General features: G+C 44.3%; 1 protein-coding gene across 8 annotated transcripts in view; it reads right to left on the reverse strand.

The window, feature by feature from the left end:
- NIM1K (NIM1 serine/threonine protein kinase) overlaps nucleotides 1-22873 on the reverse strand; it is a 78198-nt gene that overhangs the window by 20004 nt on the left and 35321 nt on the right. For 6 of the 8 annotated variants that reach the window (XM_040421288.1, XM_040421281.1, XM_040421282.1 and 3 more), the window contains one exon: nucleotides 374-531. The exons of the other annotated variants lie outside the window; for them this stretch is intronic. The gene's annotated coding sequence lies outside the window, so the exon portion shown is untranslated. The remainder of the gene's footprint in view (nucleotides 1-373; nucleotides 532-22873) is intronic. 8 annotated transcript variants of the gene reach the window in all.

Raw genomic sequence — 22873 nt, forward strand, 5'->3', positions numbered from 1 at the left:
ACGGTCAGACGTCACCCAATGCAATAAAAATGAGATGGACCCTAAAGGTCATACGTCATAGGGAGTGCTCACAATGATGCATGCACCATAGGGACATCTTATACACCTGCAGAGGTGGTCCAGCATCGGTTTTGTACATGAACAGGGTTGTCCAACCCAAGAAGGAGAGGCTTCCACCAACCCTCTCACCTGCTAAAGATTTTGGACCGTAAATGCAGTGCATGTAAGAGGGGTGAACCAAATACCCTTCTCAAGACTGCACTCTATCCTTTTGCGGATTACTGTCTCTTCACATGGACTATTCATTTGTGAGGGATACCATTTATATGTGCGATGTACATCCTTGTATATACAATGTGCACAGTATATACACCGTACGATTTTCTAGTTTACAGGTCGGCTGGATGGCAGGTTGCGGTGCGCCGGGATACCGCTGTGTGAGGCTGTGACTGTACAAAGGAATGAGTCTTGGATTGGAGTCTCGGAGTCTGGTGATGTGCACTCACCAGACATCTAAGGCGCTTCTTATCACTGAGGAAAAACAGGAACACTTATCAGACAATATTCATTTTTCTTCATTTACAGTTGCATCAGATGTTTGGCTTTTCCAATAGACATAGGCTGTCGGTGGGATTCTGACCAAAATCTGCCTAAGGGAAGTGGCACATACCGCTATACAGCTTCATTTCAGTGTCTGTACTTCTGCCATAGCAACAGGACAACCTGTAGTCCTAATGAACCTCCCTTAGGATTCTACAGTGATCTGTTTAATGAATCCTAATATAAACCCTAAAATACTGATATACAACCTCCACAATTTATTTATGGCCTGCGTATGTTTCGGACCATCGCCTAGAGCTGGCCATACACCAGCAGTCTGAGTCGTTTATCTGAGTCTGCATGTGTTCTCATTTGGGAGACTCCTTTGGTGGGGGCTCATCTCTGATGAGTACAAAGGTTTGTGTGCGGTTGCAATTCATCATGTCCATATCCTGTCATTTATCAGGGGAGTGTACCCATAAGATACCTGGTTTAGCCGAAATCTGTGGGTCTGGCTGACTTTGGTTGTATGAGAACATGCGCCTTAACAGCTGACATTGCACTGACACCATGATGGACCTCCTTTCTCATAAGTGACAGTCAACATAAGGACTCATCGTTCTGTAGAAGGGCTGGCTGCACATATCGAACAATTGACATTGAAGATCTCTCATTGGACGGCCACCCATTCATAGCCATAGTGAGATTAAATAGGTCTTCCGGGAGAAGAATATTGATGACCTGTCCTCAGGATAAATGATCAATATCAGATCAATGAGGGGTCTGACTTTGCTTGGAAATAAGAATTGCTAATTTTCTTCTACAGGTGAAACTTGAAAAATTTGAATATCGTGCAAAAGTCTATTTATTTCAGTAATGCAAATTAAAAGGAATTGCATTAATGCAGCTAAGGGCTCTTTCACACTTGCGTTATTGTCTTCCGGCATAGAGTTCCGTCGTCGGGGCTCTATGCCGGAAGAATCCTGATCAGTGTTATCCTAATGCATTCTGAATGGAGAGAAATCCGTTCAGGATGCATCAGGATGTCTTCAGTTCCGGAACGGAACGTTTGTTGGCCGGAGAAAATACCGCAGCATGCTGCGCTTTGTGCTCCGGCCAAAAATCCGGAACACTTGCCGCAAGGCCGGATCCGGAATTAATGCCCATTGGAAGGCATTGATCCGGATCCGGCCTTAAGCTAAACGTCGTTTCGGCGCATTGCCGGAGCCGACATTTAGCTTTTTCAGAGTGGCTACCATGGCTGCCGGGACGCTAAAGTCCTGACAGCCATGGTAAAGTGTAGTGGGGAGCGGGGGAGCAGCATACTTACCGTCCGTGCGGCTCCCCGGGCGCTCCAGAGTAACGTCAGGGCGCCCCACGCGCATGGATCACGTCATCCATGCGCATGGGGCGCTCTGACGTCATTCTGGAGCGCCCCGGGAGCCGCACGGACTGTAAGTATACCGCTCCCCTGCTCCCCGCTCCTACTATGGCAACCAGGACTTTAATAGCGTCCTGGGTGCCATAGTAACACTGAAAGCATTTGGAAGACGGTTCCGTCTTCAAATGCTTTCGGTACACTTGCGTTTTTCCGGATCCGGCGGGCACCTCCGGCAACGGAAGTGCATGCCGGATCCCAACAACGCAAGTGTGAAAGAGGCCTTAAAATTAGAATTTTGTGAAAAGGTTGAATATTCTAGGCTCAAAGTGTCACACTCTAGTCAGCTGATTAACCCATACCCCCTGAGCAAAGTGTACCTCAACATTGAGACTTTGGGGCTTCATAAGCTGTAAGCCATAATCATCCAAATTATACCAAATAAAGGCTTGACATATCTCGCTTTGCCTGTAATGAGTCTATCTCATATGTCAGTTTCACCTTTTAAGTTGCATTACTGAAATAAATGAACTTTGCACGATATTCTAATTTTTCGAGTTTCACCTGTATGTATTTGAAAATGAAGACAAACAAATACTGTACATAACCCCCAGAAGGTTCACCAGAATAATAAGATGATGCGAATTAGTGGCCTTCATTATCCTTCCTCTTACTTAAAATCTATTATTGGCCCGCTTCTGATCTTAACCCCTTAGTGACCAGCCTGTTTTGGGCCTTAGTGACTAAGCAATTTTTTTCAATTTTTCATTGTCGCCTGCGAAGAGCTATAACTTTTTTATGTTTCTGTCGATGTAGTCGTATGAGGCTTTTTTTTTGCAGGACAGTTTTTAGTTTTTAACTGCACCATTTTGGGGTACACATAACTTACAAAATAACTTTTATTAAAGGCTGTATTACACCTAGCGATTATCGGTAACACGCATTGGTTTGTAATACCAGCCTAACTTCTGGAAGGGGGATGGGGAAAAACTGCCATACCACCACTGAGTTTTTACATTCATTTATCAGCATAAATAACAGGATAACTTTCTTTTTTGGGTCTGTACAATTACAATGATACCAAATAAACCAAATATTTTTAAATAAATAAAAAAATATAAATCTATAAGAAAAATGTTTTTGCATTACCGCATCCCAAGACCTATAACTTTTTTATCTTTATTTTTTCAGTGGCGCTGTGTGAAGGCTTGATTTTTGCAGACAGACTTGTCGTTTTCATTGATATCATTTTGGAGCACATATTATTTAATAGTTTTATCCTCCTGACTTCAATGAGAAGCTGGCGCCTGTAAAAACAATTCTAAAACCTTCAATGTCCTCAGATCATTCAAATACAGTCCTTTAGAGGCCAGCTCCTCCTTTTTAACCATTGTCATTGCATTGCTCAAATGCACCTAAAATAAAAATGCAACTCTGCAAATAATCTTGATTGAAAAAATTCCTATTATTTTGTATCTACAGCTTCTATGCGTCTCCAAGGTAACAGACAATAAGCAACATTTTTTGCTTAATTACATTTAGCAAGTTTGGTAGAATACATCTGTAAAACCTGTTACACCACCAAGCATCATCTTCTTGGACCGCTTTGACATGAAAAGGAGAAAAATAGGGTACAGTCACGCAAAGAGATAATGGTATGCCAAAGAGCATTGTGACTGTATACTGACAAAACTGTATGGAAAGAATTGCAGTTTCACCATGTGTATAACACATGTGGTGGTGGTGTGGATTCCTGCCCATACACATTAACATTCCTTGATGTTAGGCTTGTTCTAAAGCATAAAACTAGATAAATGCTCATCATTTAGAATACATTACTAGAAATGTTGAGTTTAGCCGGTAAACATAGTGTTACTAGGAATTCAGCAGGGAACATGAAACTTCAAAGGATGCAGCCGTCTCAGGAGGGTGTTATGTGACTGCCAGACTATGAGAATACAGGGCACAACGTGAGGGCTACGCCAGGATTGTCCTCTTATGGAAGTGAAGAACAGAATAAAAATAGTACCGGTAGATAAACGTCAGTGTGCTCGCCGCTTCTGCCCAGCGATCTGTTATTTTTTGTCACGACATAATTTATTTTAAAGTCTGTTACGTAATACAATGTACACGGTCTGTGTTGTTTTTGCATTTTATGATGATGATGATGATGATGTATAGTCTTGTGTACACGCAGTCTTACCCTTAGGGCCTCAATGCGCTAATTCAAGAAGAAGGCATGACACTTTGCCATGGGCCGCAAAGGCCTAGAGGATAAGGCACCTATTCCAGAGACCAATTTCCTAGCACTTATCAAATGGAGAATCAAGAAAAAGGGAGGGAAGGTAGGGGATCTCAAGGTTCAAAGGGTTCGGACGAGATATAGAGAATGTGAAGAGAACAAAATTAATAAACATGAGGAAAAGGTATCTTTAAAATAGAAGGGAGATTACCAACTGTGAATTTATAGACTAAGGCCTCCTGCACACGAACGTATTTTTTTGCGGTCCGCAAAAACGGGTCCCGTTTTTCCGTGATCCGTGACCGTTTTTTCGTCCGTGGGTCTTCCTTGATTTTTGGAGGACATGAAAAAAAAGTCGTTTTGGTGTCCGCCTGGCCGTGCGGAGCCAAACGGATCGGTCCTGAATTACAATGCAAGTCAATGGGGACGGATCCGTTTGACGTTGACACAATATGGTGCCATTTCAAACGGATCCGTCCCCATTGACTTTCAATGTAAAGTCTGGAGTCCCTTTTATACCATCGGATCGGAGTTTTCTCCAATCCGATGGTATATTTTAACTTGAAGCGTCCCCATCACCATGGGAACGCCTCTATGTTAGAATATACTGTCGGATATGAGTTAGATCGTGAAACCTCATTTCCGACAGTATATTCTAACACAGAGGCGTTCCCATGGTGATGGGGACGCTTCTAGTTAGAATATACTACAAACTGTGTACATGACTGCCCCCTGCTGCCTAGCAGCACCCGATCTCTTACAGGGGGCTGTGATCAGCACAATTAACCCTTCAGGTGCCGCACCTGAAGGGGTTAATTGTGCTATCATCTCCCCCTGTAAGAGATCAGGGCTGCCAGGCAGCAGGGGGCAGACCCCTCCCCCCTCCCCAGTTTGAATATCATTGGTGGCCAGTGCAGCCCCCCCCCTCCTTCCTCCCTCTATTGTAATAATTCCTTGGTGGCACAGTGTGCCCCCCCCCCTTCCTCCCTCTATTGTAATAATTCGTTGGTGGCACAGTGTGCGCCCCCCCTTCCTCCCTCTATTGTAATAATTCGTTGGTGGCACAGTGTGCGCCCCCCATTGGCCCCCCTCCCTCTATAGCATTAACAACATTGGTGGCCAGTGTGCGGCCTCCCATCTAGCCCCCCCCCCCCCCCCCCCCCATCATTGGTGGCAGCGGGTTACTAGCAGTAGTGATTCATACTTACCTGGGAGCTGCGATGTCTGCTTCCGGCCGGGAGCTCCTCCTACTGGTAAGTGACAGTTCATTTAGCAATGACACTTACCAGTAGGTGGAGCTCCCGGCTGGACACGAACATCCGGCCCGGTAAGTATGAATCTTCTACTATTGTACTATTGCTAAGTAACCATGGCAACCAGTGTCCTGGTTGCCATGGTTACCGATCGGAGCCCCAGCGATTAAACTGGGACTCCGATCGGAACTCCGCTGCCACCAATGATGGGGGGGGGGGGAGATGGGAGGCCGCACACTGGCCACCAATGTTGTTAATGCTATAGAGGGAGGGGGGGGCCGATGGGGGGCGCACACTGTGCCACCAACGAATTATTACAACGGAGGAAGGGAGGGGGGGGGGGCGCACACTGTGCCACCAACGAATAATTACAATAGAGGGAGGGGGGGGGGCCGCACTGGCCACCAATAATATTTAAACTGGGGAGGGGGGGGAGGGTCTGCCCCCTGCTGCCTGGCAGCCCTGATCTCTTACTGGGGGCCGTGATCAGCACAATTAACCCCTTCAGGTGCCGCACCTGAAGGGGTTAATTGTGCTGATCACGGCCCCCTGTAAGAGATCGGGTGCTGCCAGGCAGCAGGGGGCAGTCTTGTACACAGTTTGTAGTGTATTCTAACTAGAAGCGTCCCCATCACCATGGGAACGCTTCTGTGTTAGAATATACTGTCGGTTCTGAGTTTTCACGAAGTGAAAACTCAGCTTTGAAAAAGCTTTTATACAGACGGATCTTCGGATCCGTCTGTATAAAAACTAACCTACGGCCACGGATCACGGACACGGATGCCAATCTTGTGTGCATCTGTGTTCTTTCACGGACCCATTGACTTGAATGGGTCCGTGAACCGTTGGCCGTGAAAAAAATAGGACAGGTCATATTTTTTTCACGGCCAGGAAACACGGATCACGGATGCAGCTGCAAAACGGTGCATTTTCCGATTTTTCCACGGACCCATTGAAAGTCAATGGGTCCGTGAAAAAAAGCGGAAAACGGCACAACGGCCACGGGTGCACACAACGTTCGTGTGCAGGAGGCCTTAGATTTAGGGGAAAAAACAAAATTATATGAACCAAAAATAAGTGTTACATAGGAAGATCAAACGCCTGTTTGAAAAGTAAGGTTTTCAGTGCACGTCTGAATGAGAGAAGACTGGGAATCATTTTCAGGGCCAGAGGTAGGTGGTTCCAAAATCTGGCCCCTTGAGCCGAAAAGGATCTACCTCCACGTCTGATCTTGTTAACTTCTGGGATGTTAAAATTCGCAGAGTTACTAGACCTCAATGTCCTCAATGGGGCGTACCTGGTGAATTTACGTCGCAGGTACAAGGGCCCCACACCATGGAATACCCTGGAATTTAAGAGAAATTGCCTGTGATCATTCTGTTCCCGCTGAAGGTCCCGGATACCATCACTGCCTGGAGAATTGTTTGGTAAAATTCTGCCATTGTTCCCGCTACACATTAAGTGGCTGAACCCATAATCTGGCCAATCGCTACACACATCCAAAGAGTCGCGGATGTTTAAAACTGTTATGGGACTTTTCCCCCCAATAAAGCAATGATGAGAGTCCAAAATATTTCACCCCAGCAAGCACAGTAACCCTTTCAGATGATCGGTGTTGGTGGTCTTGTTTGTGCTATTTTGCTGTTTTAAAGTAGATAGTAGAAGCCCCTAAGTAGCGAAGGACATATGTTAGATGCCCTTTTTGCCCCTGTTATAATAAACTCAGGGGCGGAACTAGTGCCGTAGCAGCTGTAGTCTGCCACCACATAATGATAACTGTGTGTGTGTACTGGCAGGCGAGGCCCAGGCCATATGGATGTCTGTCATCCGTTACAACCCAGCCCTCATTTACTGGCCATGCTCTCTCCAACAGGCGTGATGCTGGGGAATGGCGCTAGGTGTTTATTGCTGTTTTATATTTTATTTATACCACAGGGGCTTAGCTAATGTAAGGGGGGCACTATGGAAGTACAATTACTGTGAAGGTGGCATTCTATTGAGAGGGTGGGGCTTGTTTGGCAAATGTCAGTGGTCTTGACTAGCCGCGGGAGGGGAGGGTACAAGAAGTTGATGGAAAGGAAGGCGTTCAAAAATATGCCATAGCGGCCAATCTTTTCTAGTTACACCTCTGAATATACTGTAGGCCTGCTTTCAGTGCCCTCTAAGATGCATTCACACCACCGTATGTATTTTGCAGTCTGCAATAAAGCGGAATGTCCATGTGACATCCATCTTGCATCCGTTTTATTTGTGGACCTATTGCAACAATTGCGGACAAGTATAGCACATGCTCTATCATTTTTTGAGGGGTTGCGGAATGGACATATGTTTGCGGTCAGCACATGGTGTACTGTCTGCATTTAAAAAAAAATGAATGGGTCCGCATCTGATCTGCGAAAAATGCGGATCACATGTGGACCAAACATACGGTTGTGTGACTGGGGCAATACACTGTAGAATACAGATGTATATACAGACAGAGTGGTTTTACTGCTCCACAAGGTTACATATTAAATAAAAAGAGAAAGCATTGTGCATTTCATTTTGGAAAGTACATGAAATACAATCCTAAGAACCCGGTGATTATCATAAGACAATTGGTTAGTGCTGAGCATCAAGTCTCCGGGGCCAGACAGGATTAGATATAACATTGCTAATGACACACAGGTGAAAAACCTACAGGCTTATGCAAATCCATGAACCAGACTGACATTATGAACGGCTGCCAGGAAAAAGCCAGCACACGATATTCCAGAGCAAAGCACACAGCTGAATGCTGACTACAAAGTACCGGGCGGGCTGCATCAGCCGCGGGAAGAATGGCGCTTAGCACCGAAAATTTTTGGTTCAAAACAAATTTCTATTAAGAACAGCAGGTAGAGAATTGTTTTCCTCATGACTGTGGAGAACATTTTCATCAGATCTGAGTCACGGGCAGCCAGTTTGTTATGCAGCAGGGAATATACAGGGTGGGCCATTTATATGGATACACCTTAATAAAATGGGAATGGTTGGTGATATTAACTTCCTGTTTGTGGCACATTAGTATATGTGAGGGGGGAAACTTTTCAAGATGGGTGGTGACCATGGCGGCCATTTTGAAGTCGGCCATTTTGAATCCATCTTTTGTTTTTTCAATAGGAAGAGGGTCATTTGACACATCAAACTTATTGGGAATTTCACAAGAAAAACAATGGTGTGCTTGGTTTTAACGTAACTTTATTCTTTCATGAGTTATTTACAAGTTTCTGACCACTTATAAAATGTGTTCAATGTGCTGCCCATTGTGTTGGATTGTCAATGCAACCCTTTTCTCCCACTCTTCACACACTGATAGCAGCACCACAGGAGAAATGCTAGCACAGGCTTCCAGTATCCGTAGTTTCAGGTGCTGCACATCTCGTATATTCACAGCATAGACGATTGCCTTCAGATGATACGAGATGTGCAGCACCTGAAACTACGGACACTGAAAGCCTGTGCTAGCATTTCTCCTGCGGTGTTGCTATCAGTGTGTGAAGAGTGGGAGAAGAGGGTTGCATTGACAATCCAACACAATGGGCAGCACATTGAACACATTTTATAAGTGGTCAGAAACGTGCAAATAACTCATGAAAGAATAAAGTTATGTTAAAACCAAGCACACCATTGTTTTTCTTGTGAAATTCCCAATAAGTTTGATGTGTCAAATGACCCTCTTCCTATTGAAAAAACAAAAGTTGGATTCAAAATGGCCGACTTCAAAATGCTATTAGTAGTGATGGACGAACATCGGCCGGAACGTTTCACGAAGGCGCGTTCGCGATCAAATCTTCGCGAACCACGCATTCGCGGCAGGCCCAATTCACTTTAATAACAGGCGAACCTGAAAAACCTTCAGGTCATATTTGCAGCCACCAAATACTTCCTAGAAGTGCACAAATAGTCCCAATAGTACAACATGGACAGTGACATACCAGAGGGGGATCAATGGCAAAAATTCCCACAAAAAAAAATATAGGTATTTTAATCAGGGGCCATTTTTATGCGTCTTAAAGGGAAACTCTCAAAAATGTGCCCTACTGGAGCCTAGAAAAATGTTATTTTAGGCCACGGGTGTACGGGTCCCAAAAATTCTGCATTCGCCTGACAGAAAAGAACAAGTGATTTTGTGGCTGGAGGTACATTAGATGGTCACTGAATAACAATTTTACTGCAGGCCAGTGGGACTACAGGCCCCAAACATTAGGCATTCACCGGACAGAAAAGAACAAGTGATTATCTGGCTGGAGGTATATTAGACGGTCAGTGGATAACAATTTTACTGTAGGCCACTGAAGTAGAGGCCCCAAAAATTTGGCTTTCACATGACAGAAAAGGCCTTTTATGCCGCTGTATATACATAAGACAAGGACCATTCTTTGTTCTAGGTGGTAGAAGAAGGTATATACCACCCCTCAATCAGTATTTTGTGTAAGCAGGTATATCACACCCCTCAATCAGTATTTTGTGTAAGCAGGTATATCGCACCCCTCAATCAGTATTTTGTGGAAGCAGGTATATCGCACCCCTCAATCAGTATTTTGTGTAAGCAGGTATATCGCACCCCTCAATCAGTATTTTGTGGAAGCAGGTATATAGAACCCCTAAATCAATATTTGGTGGAAGCAGTTATATCGCACCCCTCAATCAGTTTTTTGGGGGGCAACAAGTATATCACACCAGTTGCAAATAGTTGTTCCCAGGGCCGGGCCGACACAGAGGCTGGGGAGGCTCCAGCCTCAGGGCGCAGCTTGGGGTGGGCGGAAAAACAAACTTTTTTTTAATCACTCACTTGCCAGCAGCTCTGCCGGGCGCCCTCCCCAGCCAGTGTTCACTCTAAGCTGCGCTTGTGTTAAGCCACAGATAGGAGCAGGAGGCTGCTGATTGGCCAGTATCAGCTAGCTGCCCTGCCATTGGTCCATCCTTTCACACCCCCTTCTCTCTGGAGCTGAACACAGCAGGAGGCAGGCGTTTTCACAGTGGATCATGTGACCATGAAGGAGCATGTGACCAGTGACGTCACAGACCTCCTTCTAACAAATCCATTCTAGCATCTACCCAGCATGTATGGCAGGACTCTGCTGAGCAAAGACCATGTGCCCAGGTGAGGTGACCACAGAAGTGCCCTGGCATCTGTCTGCTGCTGGAAGCTCAATGTGGAGCTTTATGAATGTAAAAACTAAGATACCCAAGAGGCCAAAGAAACCCTGCTTGTCTGCTTCTGACCCACATAACGTTCATTTGATTGCACTCTAACACCTAAAGGGATTTTTTTAAAGTCTGCTGTTTCTCTAGCTGACCTTATGTTGATAGTAGTGTTAATAGAGTCTCAAAGGTCTGTAAAAATAGGGTAACTGCTTATATAGACCCTTGAGACTCTATTAACACTACTATAAATATGAGGTCACCTAGAGAAAAAACAAGTTTTAAAAATATTTTTTTTTTCCTTTAGGTGTTAAAACATAACTTATTTGATTGCTTGAACACCTAAAGGAAAACAAATTAAAACCCTGCTGTGTCTCAAGATGACCTTATGTTGATAGCAGTGGTAATAGAGTCTGAAATGTCTATAGAAGCAGTTACCCTATTTTTACAGACCCCGTCCATGAAACAGACAGACTACAGACATTGTCTCCGGCCCATCATGTAACCCCACCCTCACCCATGTCACATTTCTCCCCCTCCATTTGATTGCTCTAACAACTAAAGAAAAAATAATAATTTAAAAAAACTGATGTTTCTCCAGATGATCTTATGCTAATAGTCGTGGTAATAGAGTCTCAAAGGTCTATAGAAGCAGGTACACAATTTTTACAAACCTTTGAGACTCTATTAACACTACTGTCAACATAAGGTCATCTAGAGACACAGCAGGTTTTTAAAATGATTTTTCCTTTAGGTGTTACAGCAATCAAATGAAAGTTATGTTTTAACACCTAAAGGAAAAACATAATTAAAAAAAACTGCTGTTTCTCTAAATGACCTGATGTTGATAGTAGTGTTAATAGAGTCTCAAAGGTTTGTAAAAATTGTGTACCTGCTTCTATAGACCTTTGAGACTCTATTACCACGACTATTAGCATAAGATCATCTGGAGAAACATCAGTTTTTTTAAATTATAATTTTTTCTTTAGATGTTAGAGCAATCAAATGGAGGGGGAGAAATGTGACATGGGTGAGGATGGGGTTACATGATGGGCCGGAGACAATGTCTGTAGTCTGTCTGTTTCATGGAAGGGGAGAAATATGACATGGAGGGCTGATGGCTGACATGGGGGTCTGATCTGAGGCATTGGGGCTGTGCCTGTGAGCTGGGGTCTGATGGCTGGTCTGACCTGAGGTGGAATGAAAAATATTGTTTCCTATTATCCTCCTCTAAAACCTAGGTGCGTCTTGGGGTGGGTTGGGTTGGGAGATCATTAATAACAAACATACATATCTAAATGGCGGGGGGGGGGGGGGGGGGGGTGCACTTGGGCAGCTCAGCCTCTGTTGGTGGTGGACCTTGTCCCAGCCCTGGTTGTTCCAATAACGCTTGTCCCTCTATATACCTGCGGATCGCAGCAGAACCGCACACAATTGCTGCACAATACAAATGCACTATAATATACTTTCTATGTTAGAAAGTATATTATAGGTATATCACACCCCTCAATCAGTTTTTTGGGGGCAACAAGTATATCACACCAGTTGCAAATAGCAGAAGAAGAAAGAAGATGAACCTTTGGATGGCGCTGTCAGCAGGAGTCGGAAGCAGGTAGGTATTGGTAACAATACTTTTTTATTTTCAGTCAACGCGTTTCAGGGGCGGAGAGCCCCCTTCATCAGGACAGTATACAATATAAAACAAAATACGGCCCATTTTTTAACCATTACAGCATTGCTATATCCCAGAGCAACTTAATATATAATTACTCTATTTTCTTGTTTCAAAAACAAATCGGGTCCATTCTATATATATGTCTAAAGGATCAGCAAACAGCTGAGTGCCCGGCGACAATTCTCTATAGCTTTAGATACGCACCTACTCCCCGCCCCCCCCCCCTCCCCTTGCTCCACCTTTGTTTGGCCTCACGCGCCTTTTTTTAGTTTAAATAACCGCCACATGTGAATGTTGTTTTATATTGTATACTGTCCTGATGAAGGGGGCTCTCTGTAGTGTCCCACTAGGTAAAGGTGGGCATTGCACAAAAGGGGTTAATGTGTTTCTATTACCTGTAATGTTATGTGTATGCATTTCCCTGTGTTAGCTGGGTGTCAGGCCTGTCAGGGTGTAGTTTGGCCTCCCAGACGTTAGAGGGAGATAGAGAGCCCTAGATATATATAGGAAGGCCCAGACAGGGGAGTGGTAGTTCATTCCAGGGGACTAGAGGAGTTACTTCGTCCACCTGAAGCTCCTGAGGCTAGGATTAGCTCAGTAGAGACACCCCAGTTGCAGGACAGAACCTCCTGGGAGAAACCCGCAGTCCTTCCTCATCCAAGCAAAGATAAGTAACACTGATGGGCAGATGCTTTAGAAAGAAAAGCAAGGATTTAATACGAGAGGAAGATATATATATATACCAAGGATTTAAGCCACCATTTAGGCATCCGGGCCTTGGGATTGAAGCCAGACAGGAGTTCTAGAAAGGACAGTGTACGCTATCTCTGAGGAAAGGTACAACCTGATTCTGAGTGTGTTGTGGATTTACCCTCTGAGTATCTTGCATAATTACTACCTGCCATCGTGTGGAATAAAGCCTGCTTGTAAAGCTGTGATCTAAAGGACTGTGTTACCATCTGTATGTACAAAGTTGGACTGTTCAGTAAAGCAACGTTTGGTTCACTATACCATCTGTGTACCTCAGTTATTCCAACTATAAATCGGTGTGCCACCGTTACAGGCACTGGCGTCACGAACCCAAAAGGGACCTTGCCCCAGGCACTCAAAATACCTGTAACATCCAGGGCACCTCATCCACCATCAGGCCTGGTCCCTACATACCGAGTGTGCCCCAGAGGAACTGTGTCTACCTCTCCTTCACTGCCGCATGCCTGCCCAGGGTTCTCCAATACAGTGAGCAACCCTCGATTGCCCATAACCGTGACCTCGCTTCGCTATACCCTGCAGGTCTGGCGTGCTGCATCTCCGCCCCTGAAACGCGTTGACTGAAAATAAAAAAGTATTGTTACCAATACCTACCTGCTTCCGACTCCTGCTGACAGCGCCATCCAAAGGTTCATCTTCTTTCTTCTTCTGCAACTTACTTCTCCCCGACGAATGCTTCCAAGGCACGGGGCTGGAACCTAGGCAGCAGCGCAGGCACCCCGCACGCTGATCGGGAAAATCAGCACAAGCTTCATATAGGTGTTGTGACTCTTCACAACATCTTCTGGTAAGAGTTTTTTATCTATCTCTTGCACCTATTATTAGACAATACCACACATGAGGCGCTGCCTCCTATCTCTCTTTTATCTTCACCAGTTGCAATTAGTTGTTCCAATAGCGTTTGGCATTCTGTGTGGCTGCAGTATCGCAGCAGAACCGCACACAACTGCTGTACAATACAAATGCACTATAATATACTTTCTATGTTAGAAAGTATATAATAAGTATATCACACCCCTCAGTATATCACACCTATCGATAGCACACCTATACCAGTCCTTAAAAGGACTTTTGTGGCCCTATTAGCTAGCGTTTGGTGTCCCTAACAGTCTGTCCCTGCTCCACACAGCAACCTCTCCCTACACTGGCAAAACACAGAATGTAAAATGGCTGCTAGATCGGGTTCTGTTATAGGGTGTGGGGGGGGGGGGGTGTCCATGTGCTGAAACGTCTCAATTGGCTGTCCTGTCCCACCTGATGGATGTGTCATGGGTCAAAGTTCAGCGCAATGCAAAAGAATATGGCGCATGCGAACATCGCCATATATTCGCATGTCCGGCAAATCGTGAACGAGCAAAGAATCCATAACACACCAAATATCACAACACGAACCCGCACTTGAATTTCGCTTATCTCTAATTACAATAAATCTGTATTGTAATGCATTGCCTGTTAATGTATTACACTGAGTAATACGCTAACGGCTAACAGGTTGCCTAGGAGACGGGCCTGGGGCTTGATCTCCTCGGCTTCCATAGAAGGCATTGGGCTGCCTTCTCACCCATCGGGTCCCCGTCACCGCAGAGTGGTGACCCAATGGGCTCCTTCACTGACAGCAAACTCCTTCTATGCCACGTTCAGCGCTGACCGCGGCATAGAAGCGGTTAATTCGCCGTCATTGGCTTTTACAGCAGGGGCCTGGCTATCAGTGACTGCCGGGCCACTGCAGTGATCGGGCGGGCACCGCTCTGGTGCCTACCCGATCACCATGACTTAATAGTACGTCAAAATGTGGCAAGTCACCTGTCGCCATGACGTACTATTACGTCATGTGTCAGGAAGGGGTTAATATGATTATCAATACAGATATGGACTCCTCTGTCTAGAGCAGGGGTGGCCAACCTTACAGACACAAAGAGCCCAAAAAAACAAAACGCATGACTACCAGGAGCCACAAGCTATACATTTACACACGAGTCACCGTATTTTTCCCCCTACAAGATGCACCTAGCTTTTAACAAAGAAAAATAAGATTAAAAAAATATTTTTCATCTGATCTGAGGTCTGCTAAAACTTTTTTTTCGTATTTTTCATTAGCAGTGAAAAAAAGAAAAAATATATTTTTCATAAGACCTCAGATCAGACTCCTAAGGGTTCTTTCACACCTGCGTTCTTTTCTTCCGGCATAGAGTTCCGTCGTCGGGGCTCTATGCCGGAAGAATCCTGATCAGTTTTATCCTAATGCATTCTGAATGGAGAGAAATCCGTTCAGGATGCATCAGGATGTCTTCAGTTCCGGAATGGAACGTTTTTTGGCCAGAGAAAATACCGCAGCATGCTGCGCTTTTTGCTCCGGCCAAAAATCCTGAAGACTTGCCGTAAGGCCGGATCCGGGATTAATGCCCATTGAAAGGCATTGATCCGGATCCGGCCTTAAGCTAAACGTTGTTTCGGCGCATTGCCGGACCCGACATTTAGCTTTTTCAGGCTAAAGTCCTGGCAGCCATGGTAAAGTGTAGCGGGGAGCGGGGGAGCAGCATACTTACCGTCCGTGCGGCTCCCCGGGTGCTCCAGAGTGACGTCAGGGCGCCCCAAGCGCATGGATCACGTGATCACATGGATCATGTCATCCATGCGCATGAGGCGCTCTGACGTCATTCTGGAGCGCCCCGGGAGCCGCACAGACTGTAAGTATACCGCTCCCCTGCTCCCCGCTCCTACTATGGCAGCCAGGACTTTAATAGCGTCCTGGGTGCCATAGTAACACTGAAAGCATTTTGAAGACGGCTCCGTCTTCAAATGCTTTCAGTACACTTGCGTTTTTCCGGATCCGGCGGGCACCTCCGGCAACGGAAGTGCATGCCGGATCCGGACAACGCAAGTGTGAAAGAGGCCTAAATCAGATCCCCATTCCTCATCTTACCTACAATAAGATCCCCAAACCTCATCAGGCCTCCAAATCAGACCCCCAAAGCTCGGATCTGACAGCACAAATCAGACTCCCAGTGTCAGACCCTCAGTGCTCAGATCTCCCCTCTTCTCAGATCTGACCCCCCATGCTCAGACCTGACCAACCCATGCTCAAACAAGCCCCCCATGCTCAGATCTACCCCCATGCTCAAATCTGAACCCTCATGCTCAGATCTTCCCCTCATGCTCAGATCAGACCCCCATTGCTCAGATAAGGATCCCCCCCATGCTCAGATCAGACCCCCATTGCCCAGATCAGGACCCCCCATGCTCAGATCATAACCTCCCATGCTAAGATCAGACCCCAATGCTCAGTTCTATCATTTAAAAAAATCTCTTCCCTCTCCTGATCAGGCACTGGGCTCCTGCTCGGGCACCTTCTACTCTGGAGGTCTGACACACTCTCCAATGTGACCTGATGAGCACAACGTCAAGTCATAGTGCGTGTCTCCACGTACTACATTCTTACACTGTGTGCATCAGGACGTAGTGGAGAGTGAGCTGGAGCTGCAAAGTAGTAACAGTGCCCAATCAGGGAAAGAGATCTGAGCATGGGGTGGAGAGTGAGCCGGCCTGACTGCTTCCTAGCTCCACAGCTAGAGCCTCACTTGAAGAAGCAAAGAGCCGCATGTGGCTCAAGAGCCACAGGTTGGCCACCCCTGGTCTAGAGAGTGGGAAGTTAGGCTTCACGATATTTGCCGTTATTTAAATGGTTCACATAAGGATTAGGCTACTTTCACATATGCTTTTTGACATCCGGCAGACGATCTCAAAACCGGGCCAAAACGGTTCCGTTTTGTCCCCATGCATACTGAATGGAAAGATATATGTTCAGGGTACATCAGGATGTCTTTCGTTCCGTCAGCATTCCGTTTTGTGTCCAGTCTTTGAAACTGAACAAACCGGATCCATCACTAAAAACAATGGTCAATAGGATCCTAAAAAAATGGATCCAACACCCATTAACTTTTAATGTATTTAGTGACAGATCCTGTTTTTTCCGTTTCGATTTCACACAACCGCATCCTAACGGAACGGATCCATCCTGATGTGCAAAATCAAAGCAGAACCGTTTTGTTCAGGTTTTGAGATACTCTGCTGGATCTCAAAACCTGAAACCAAAATGCAGTGAAAGTAGCCTTACTTATATTTTTCTGGTCGTCACAATTTGTATTGAAGTATAGATTTTTTGAGGTCTAAGTGCACATAACCTGCCCGGAGAAAGCGCATAAAAGAGATCCCACTATGACACCACAAGTTGGACTTAAAACTGTTATTTTGGGTGAGTATACTGAATCTATTTTAAAAGCACAAGTTAAGCAGTACGAATTAGGGGAAAAAGTGGGAAGAATCTTGAGTAATAAAACTAGAGATAAACATAAGATTACTATGACATTCATTACAAATAGATTGGGTATAGATGAATTCTGCCCGTTAGATATTGCAAATGTGTTTGCCGATTACTACACAGATCTTTGTAATTTAAAGGAAATAGTTTGACCTGCCAGCCAAAAGTTACCGATATATATAGAGGGTTTTCTCAATAGTGTTAACTTGCCAAACTTAACAGCTGACCAACTGAAGATGTTGAATCCACCAATTGATCAGGCAGACGTTTTGACCGCAATAGCCTCTTTATGTAAAGGCGAAGGATTACGTTGTAGGAAACATTTCTGGCTAGGATCTTTAGCCATAGTGTAGGTGTTCCATTTCCAAAGAAAATGTTAAAGGGTATTCCGGTTACATTAAATAGGGGGTAACAGTTAGAGCGGTGGGAGACCTACTGCTGGGACCCCACCAATCATGAAAGAGAGAGAGCACCATAACCTCTGCAGCCGTCTGAAATGGACAGAGTGGCCATGCACATTCCTGACTGGCCGCTCCATTAATTTCTATGGGAGTTCCAGAGATAGTCGAGTACAGCACTATGTGTGATGACATTTTTACTGCCTGGCCCAAAGTGCAGAGGGTGTGGCAGTTGCAGAGAGAGCAGAGCTTCTAGGTGTAATGACAACGCCCCCGTTGCTCCTAGAGCCTCATTTACATATAGTAAAACTTCATTGTTCTCAGAAATGCGAACATGAGACCAACACAGATTCTTCAGCTGCCAAGCGCACATGGAACAGGTCAACCAGCTTAATAGGTACAAATCTGCTGACAGATGCCCTTTAAATTTTTTAGAGCCAAAGGAGGAAAAGGGGTACTATGATATATTGTGTGCTATATCAGGGGTATCCGGATCCCAAGTTACCGTATATGATTGAATGGGATTGGGATATTGGGAAAGAATTCACATGAAAGGAATGGGATGGGTCAAATAACTGGATTTGTAAAAATACTACTGTGGGGAATTGGGGAATTTGTTCCACATGCTCTGCAAGTTTCTTAAAAATGAAAAGCTTCTGGGAGGGAATATTTAAAGGTTATGTACTCCTTTGGGGACAATGTATTTTTATTATTGCATTCTACTCATTTTGAGCTAAAAATTTAATAAAAAAAAAAATATAGAGCCCTTTTTTCTGTACATGGTTGACCTGCTCTAGTAGCAGGATCTGGATTTTCTCTCTTTTCCGTCAGTTGGGGAGCTGATGGCTCCTTATCTCTGCTCTCTGACCTTATAAACACTCATTATAGCTCAGTTCTTATCTTACTGATAAGAATGTGGCTTAAATAAGTGTTTATGACCTTTTAGTAGTTTAGAGATAAGGTTTAATAGGTGACCGCAAAGTGAAAGTGAAAGTACCAGTCACACAGCTAGAAAAACGGTTAACCCTTTGTGACAGAACGGCTCAATATTTTTTTATAAAGGCCAATTGAAAATATGATTTTTACATAGCCTTTAAGTTGATCCTGCAAATGGTTAAATGCAGAATGGCATCCAGTGGTTACTTGGGTTCAACCCAATCATTAATAAGTGTAATAGGTTTTGATTCAAAGAAATAGACTATAGTGACAATCTACTGTCTGCAAAGGCAGTTCCAAAGTTTTTTTTTTTTACTCTGGACCTTTGGGGTCCATTATGGTATCAGAGCCTTGGATCCAGAAGCTGCATTACAGTTTTTTTATGTTTTATGTTTTTTTGATCTCCACACTATCTAGTTCAGGTTTGATCAATATCTTAATTCCCCCCCCCCCTTTTTTCCTGAGTAATGTTACAAGACTTGGTTATCTGATGCTGAGCGATGGAATCTGAATAAAAATTTGACAAAAGTTAAAATAATTTAAAAAAAATTGATTATGGCTGATCACTGGTTTCCCCAGCAGGGAAATACCGTACTTAGTGACCAGCTTATCGTGAACCTTCGAGCAGCAGAAATAGTACAAAGCAGAAACCCCTTTAATGATTTATTTTGTGTCTATTCCATAAATATCTTATCACCTTACGGGACAAGCATCATTTCGTGCTAAAATATCAAGGCTTTCTATCACAGCGCCCCTCGTGGCAGAATGTATGCTTACATGTTCATGCCTACATCATGCTCCCACTCCAGCCCTTCACCTTCCCCCACTTCCTGAAAACCAAAATGGAATGCTAAGAAAACGACGACGTTTCTAAAACCATAAACAGCAATGAAGTGCAAGCCGCGAAGAGCAAACATGAACATTTTTCCGTTACATTATTCAAATAAATCTGTATACAGCAATTGCACATTTTTTTCCTGAGTAAAGGTTGCCAACAAAGACACATTTGTAAAGCTCCAGTACTAAATGCTGCACTGATTGTGACCCTCCACGAGTATTTCTGAAGGGTCCTGAAGGACTGTACATGTTGCCTGTTTTATATATTTATTTTACCCATTTCTATAGCAACAACCTATTCCGCAGCGCTGTATACAGATTGTCAGGACTCCTTGTCCCCTTTTGGGCTCACAATTGAAAATTCCTAATTAGTATATTTTAAAGTGTGGGAAGAAACTGGAGCACCCGGTGGAAACTCACACAAACAGGGAGAGAACATATAAACTCCTTGCAGACGTCGCACTGAGTCGGATTTGGGACAAGGACCCCAGTACCGCAAGGCATCAGTGCTAACCACTGAGCCACCGTGCTGCCCGTGCTACATACCCCATGAATATTCTCCAAGGTGACAATATTACGATCACATCATACTTGCGCCAATTTTTGCAGAAAACAAAGTGAGGCAACTTGAAGTGCAGTGGCAACATTTTTTTTGAGCGTTGACACACCCTTTTTCTAAGAGCGGGTTCACATGACATTTTTCCCATCCTTTTAACGTATACAAAAAACGTATACGTTAAACGGATCCGTCAGGCTGATGCCATACAATGGCATCCATTCACCATACAGTTCCACTGTAAAAAAAGAGCATATGTTTTTTTACCATTGTAAAAAAAAGTACATGTTTTTCTTTTACCAGACTGTGCAGGATACATGATCGTGTTTTTTTGCATCTTTTTTCTATTGTACATGTCAAACGGAGGCATAAAACATGATGTGAACCCACCTTAAGACCACAACCCCTGATGTCATTATCATCTTAATTTTAAAACCATGCCCCTTTTTAATAAGAGAACATCCCCTGATGTCATAGTCATATCTTCTTTATTATATAACTATGCCTTTTTAAAAAGGGCACACCCCCTGATGTCAAAGTCACATCATCTTTATATTACCACACCTCTTCTTTTTTTAAGGCGACACCCCCTGATTTCATAGTCACATCCTCTTTATTATATCACCACGTCCCTGTTTTGTACGGAGCAGCACCTCCTCAATACACAATGGCTGATGGGGCCACGTCAGATAGAGTGCATGGACAACTGCTTTCCAGAAGAAACAATCCCTTCATGTGAAACTTGGGAGATTTGCCACCTTTCAGCAGTCTGGGAGATCTCTCCTTTTTCAAATAATATCCATGACATTCCAAGAGAGTTGGCAAGTATGGAAAATAGTCTGCACATGGCATGGTCCTATCAGGTAGCTGGGGGGAAAGCATGGGCCAAGGGTGGCACCAACAAGCCATTCTGCCTTAGCCAGGGCATTTAGAAACAGGGCTAAGACAGCATGCTGAACTGGGCCCTCTAGCCTGATAAGGCTCAAAAGGTTCTCCTGCCCCATAAGAGGTGACCAGTCCTATAAACTGGTAGCTGAGGAGTCGGACACTGTCAGAGATTCTGCATTAGTACCTAGGAACTTCAGGTTACTTGTTCGATGGTGTTACCACTGGATCCACAGATGATGAGCAAAAGATAACATTACAAGTCATCCATGAAAAACAGTGAATGGTGGTGGTTTTGTAAAGCTGAGGCCACCTTCTAAGTGATAGAAGGAGGTACAACCTCACCTCAATGGACACTTAGCATGGGTCTCTCTCTATAGACAAGACATTGAAAATCATTTTAAAAACATCTGGTGTTCCATTTAAAGTGGATGTTACTTAGGGTACGTTTTTAGGGAGAGCTCGGGAATTTTTCCCTGTCCTCGCCGGAGCTCTACCCCCCTTGTCTAGACTCCTCTTCCTGCTTTGTGTAAATAATAGAGGATGTGAGAACAGATCTGAACGCCCAGGCGACTTCTTACATTCCACCACTTTACTGGGACGCTTATTTTTCTTTCCACTGAAGATATGGTAGAAAGTTCTCTTATTGTGTCCTGACATGGACAGAATCAGCCACAATATTACTGATAAAGTTGTTCTCCTGCTCTACAGCCCTTCTTTATAAATCTTAAATGTCACCTAGTGAGATATAGTCCCATAATACATACAGTACCATGAGAGGTGCAGTTTATAGGGATTGCAAAGGCAGCAGGCTTATCCGGCCTGGAGTGGTGGCTCCATCTACTACATAAGACATTGGTATTAGAAATGGCACATGGTCAGTGGGTGCCTTCTACAAATTTTACATTAGGGCCCAGAAGCTTCGAGAATGTGACCCGTACGTTTTTTGACCACAAAATCCACAGACGCCAATGAACTGTTTTATGTGTAAGAAAAGTGTAAGGCCACGTTCACGCAGCCGTAATATTGCCACACTTAATTATTCGTATTATGGTCATAACACATGGTTCAGCATGGTCTATGCTGATGTAAATCTGCTTCAGCAAAATGTTACGCGGCCCAAGCATTGCAGGAGTCATACTGGCGCTAAATGGACAACCGTGTGGTAGTAATCTTACATTTTATGCAGGTAAACACAAGAACAAGGGGGCACAATCTGAAATTAGCTGGTGGTAAGATCAGGAGCAATGTCAGGAAATATAATTTTACTGAAAGAGTGGTTGATGCTTGAAAAAATTTCCAGCAGATATGGATGGGAAATCTTTAGTAAGTGAATTCAAACATGCCTGGGATAAACACACGTCTATCCTAAGATTAAAAAAAACTACAAAATGAAATAATATAAGGGCAGACTAGATGGACCGGGTGGTCTTTTTTATGCCGTCAGTCTTCTATGTTTATATTTGATCTCTGAATAAAGTCCTTGCAACATTTCCTCACAGACCCTCTGCAGACTGCATTCCATGGAAGAGGCATTCTAAGATGTCTCCAGATGCTGTCTTCTATAAAATAATTGTACATTCTGCCATACTCTCCGAAAATGGAAAAGTACAAGACAACCCTCACCCACTGGAAGTAAAAGAAACCAATCAACTTAATAGTCTGTGCCCCCCAGAGGACTTGCACATCTGTATAGTTACCAAAATTGCAGTCACAGGCTTAAAGAAAATCATGTTATTGGGAGTCTGTCACCAGGAAATTCACTGATAGACCAGGCATAATGTCTTGTAAGGCTAGCTTGCAAATAAGCAGTTAAGTGCACCGAGGGCAGGCCCAAGCTACTCTGTGCAGCCTTGCTCCTCCTGCTTTCTCTGCCAGCCCCTTTGTCTCCATCTTGCTTGACAGGACCAGGCAAGGTGTA

The sequence above is a fragment of the Bufo bufo genome, chromosome 2 (genome assembly GCF_905171765.1).
Source record: "Bufo bufo chromosome 2, aBufBuf1.1, whole genome shotgun sequence".
Lineage (NCBI taxonomy): Eukaryota > Metazoa > Chordata > Amphibia > Anura > Bufonidae > Bufo > Bufo bufo.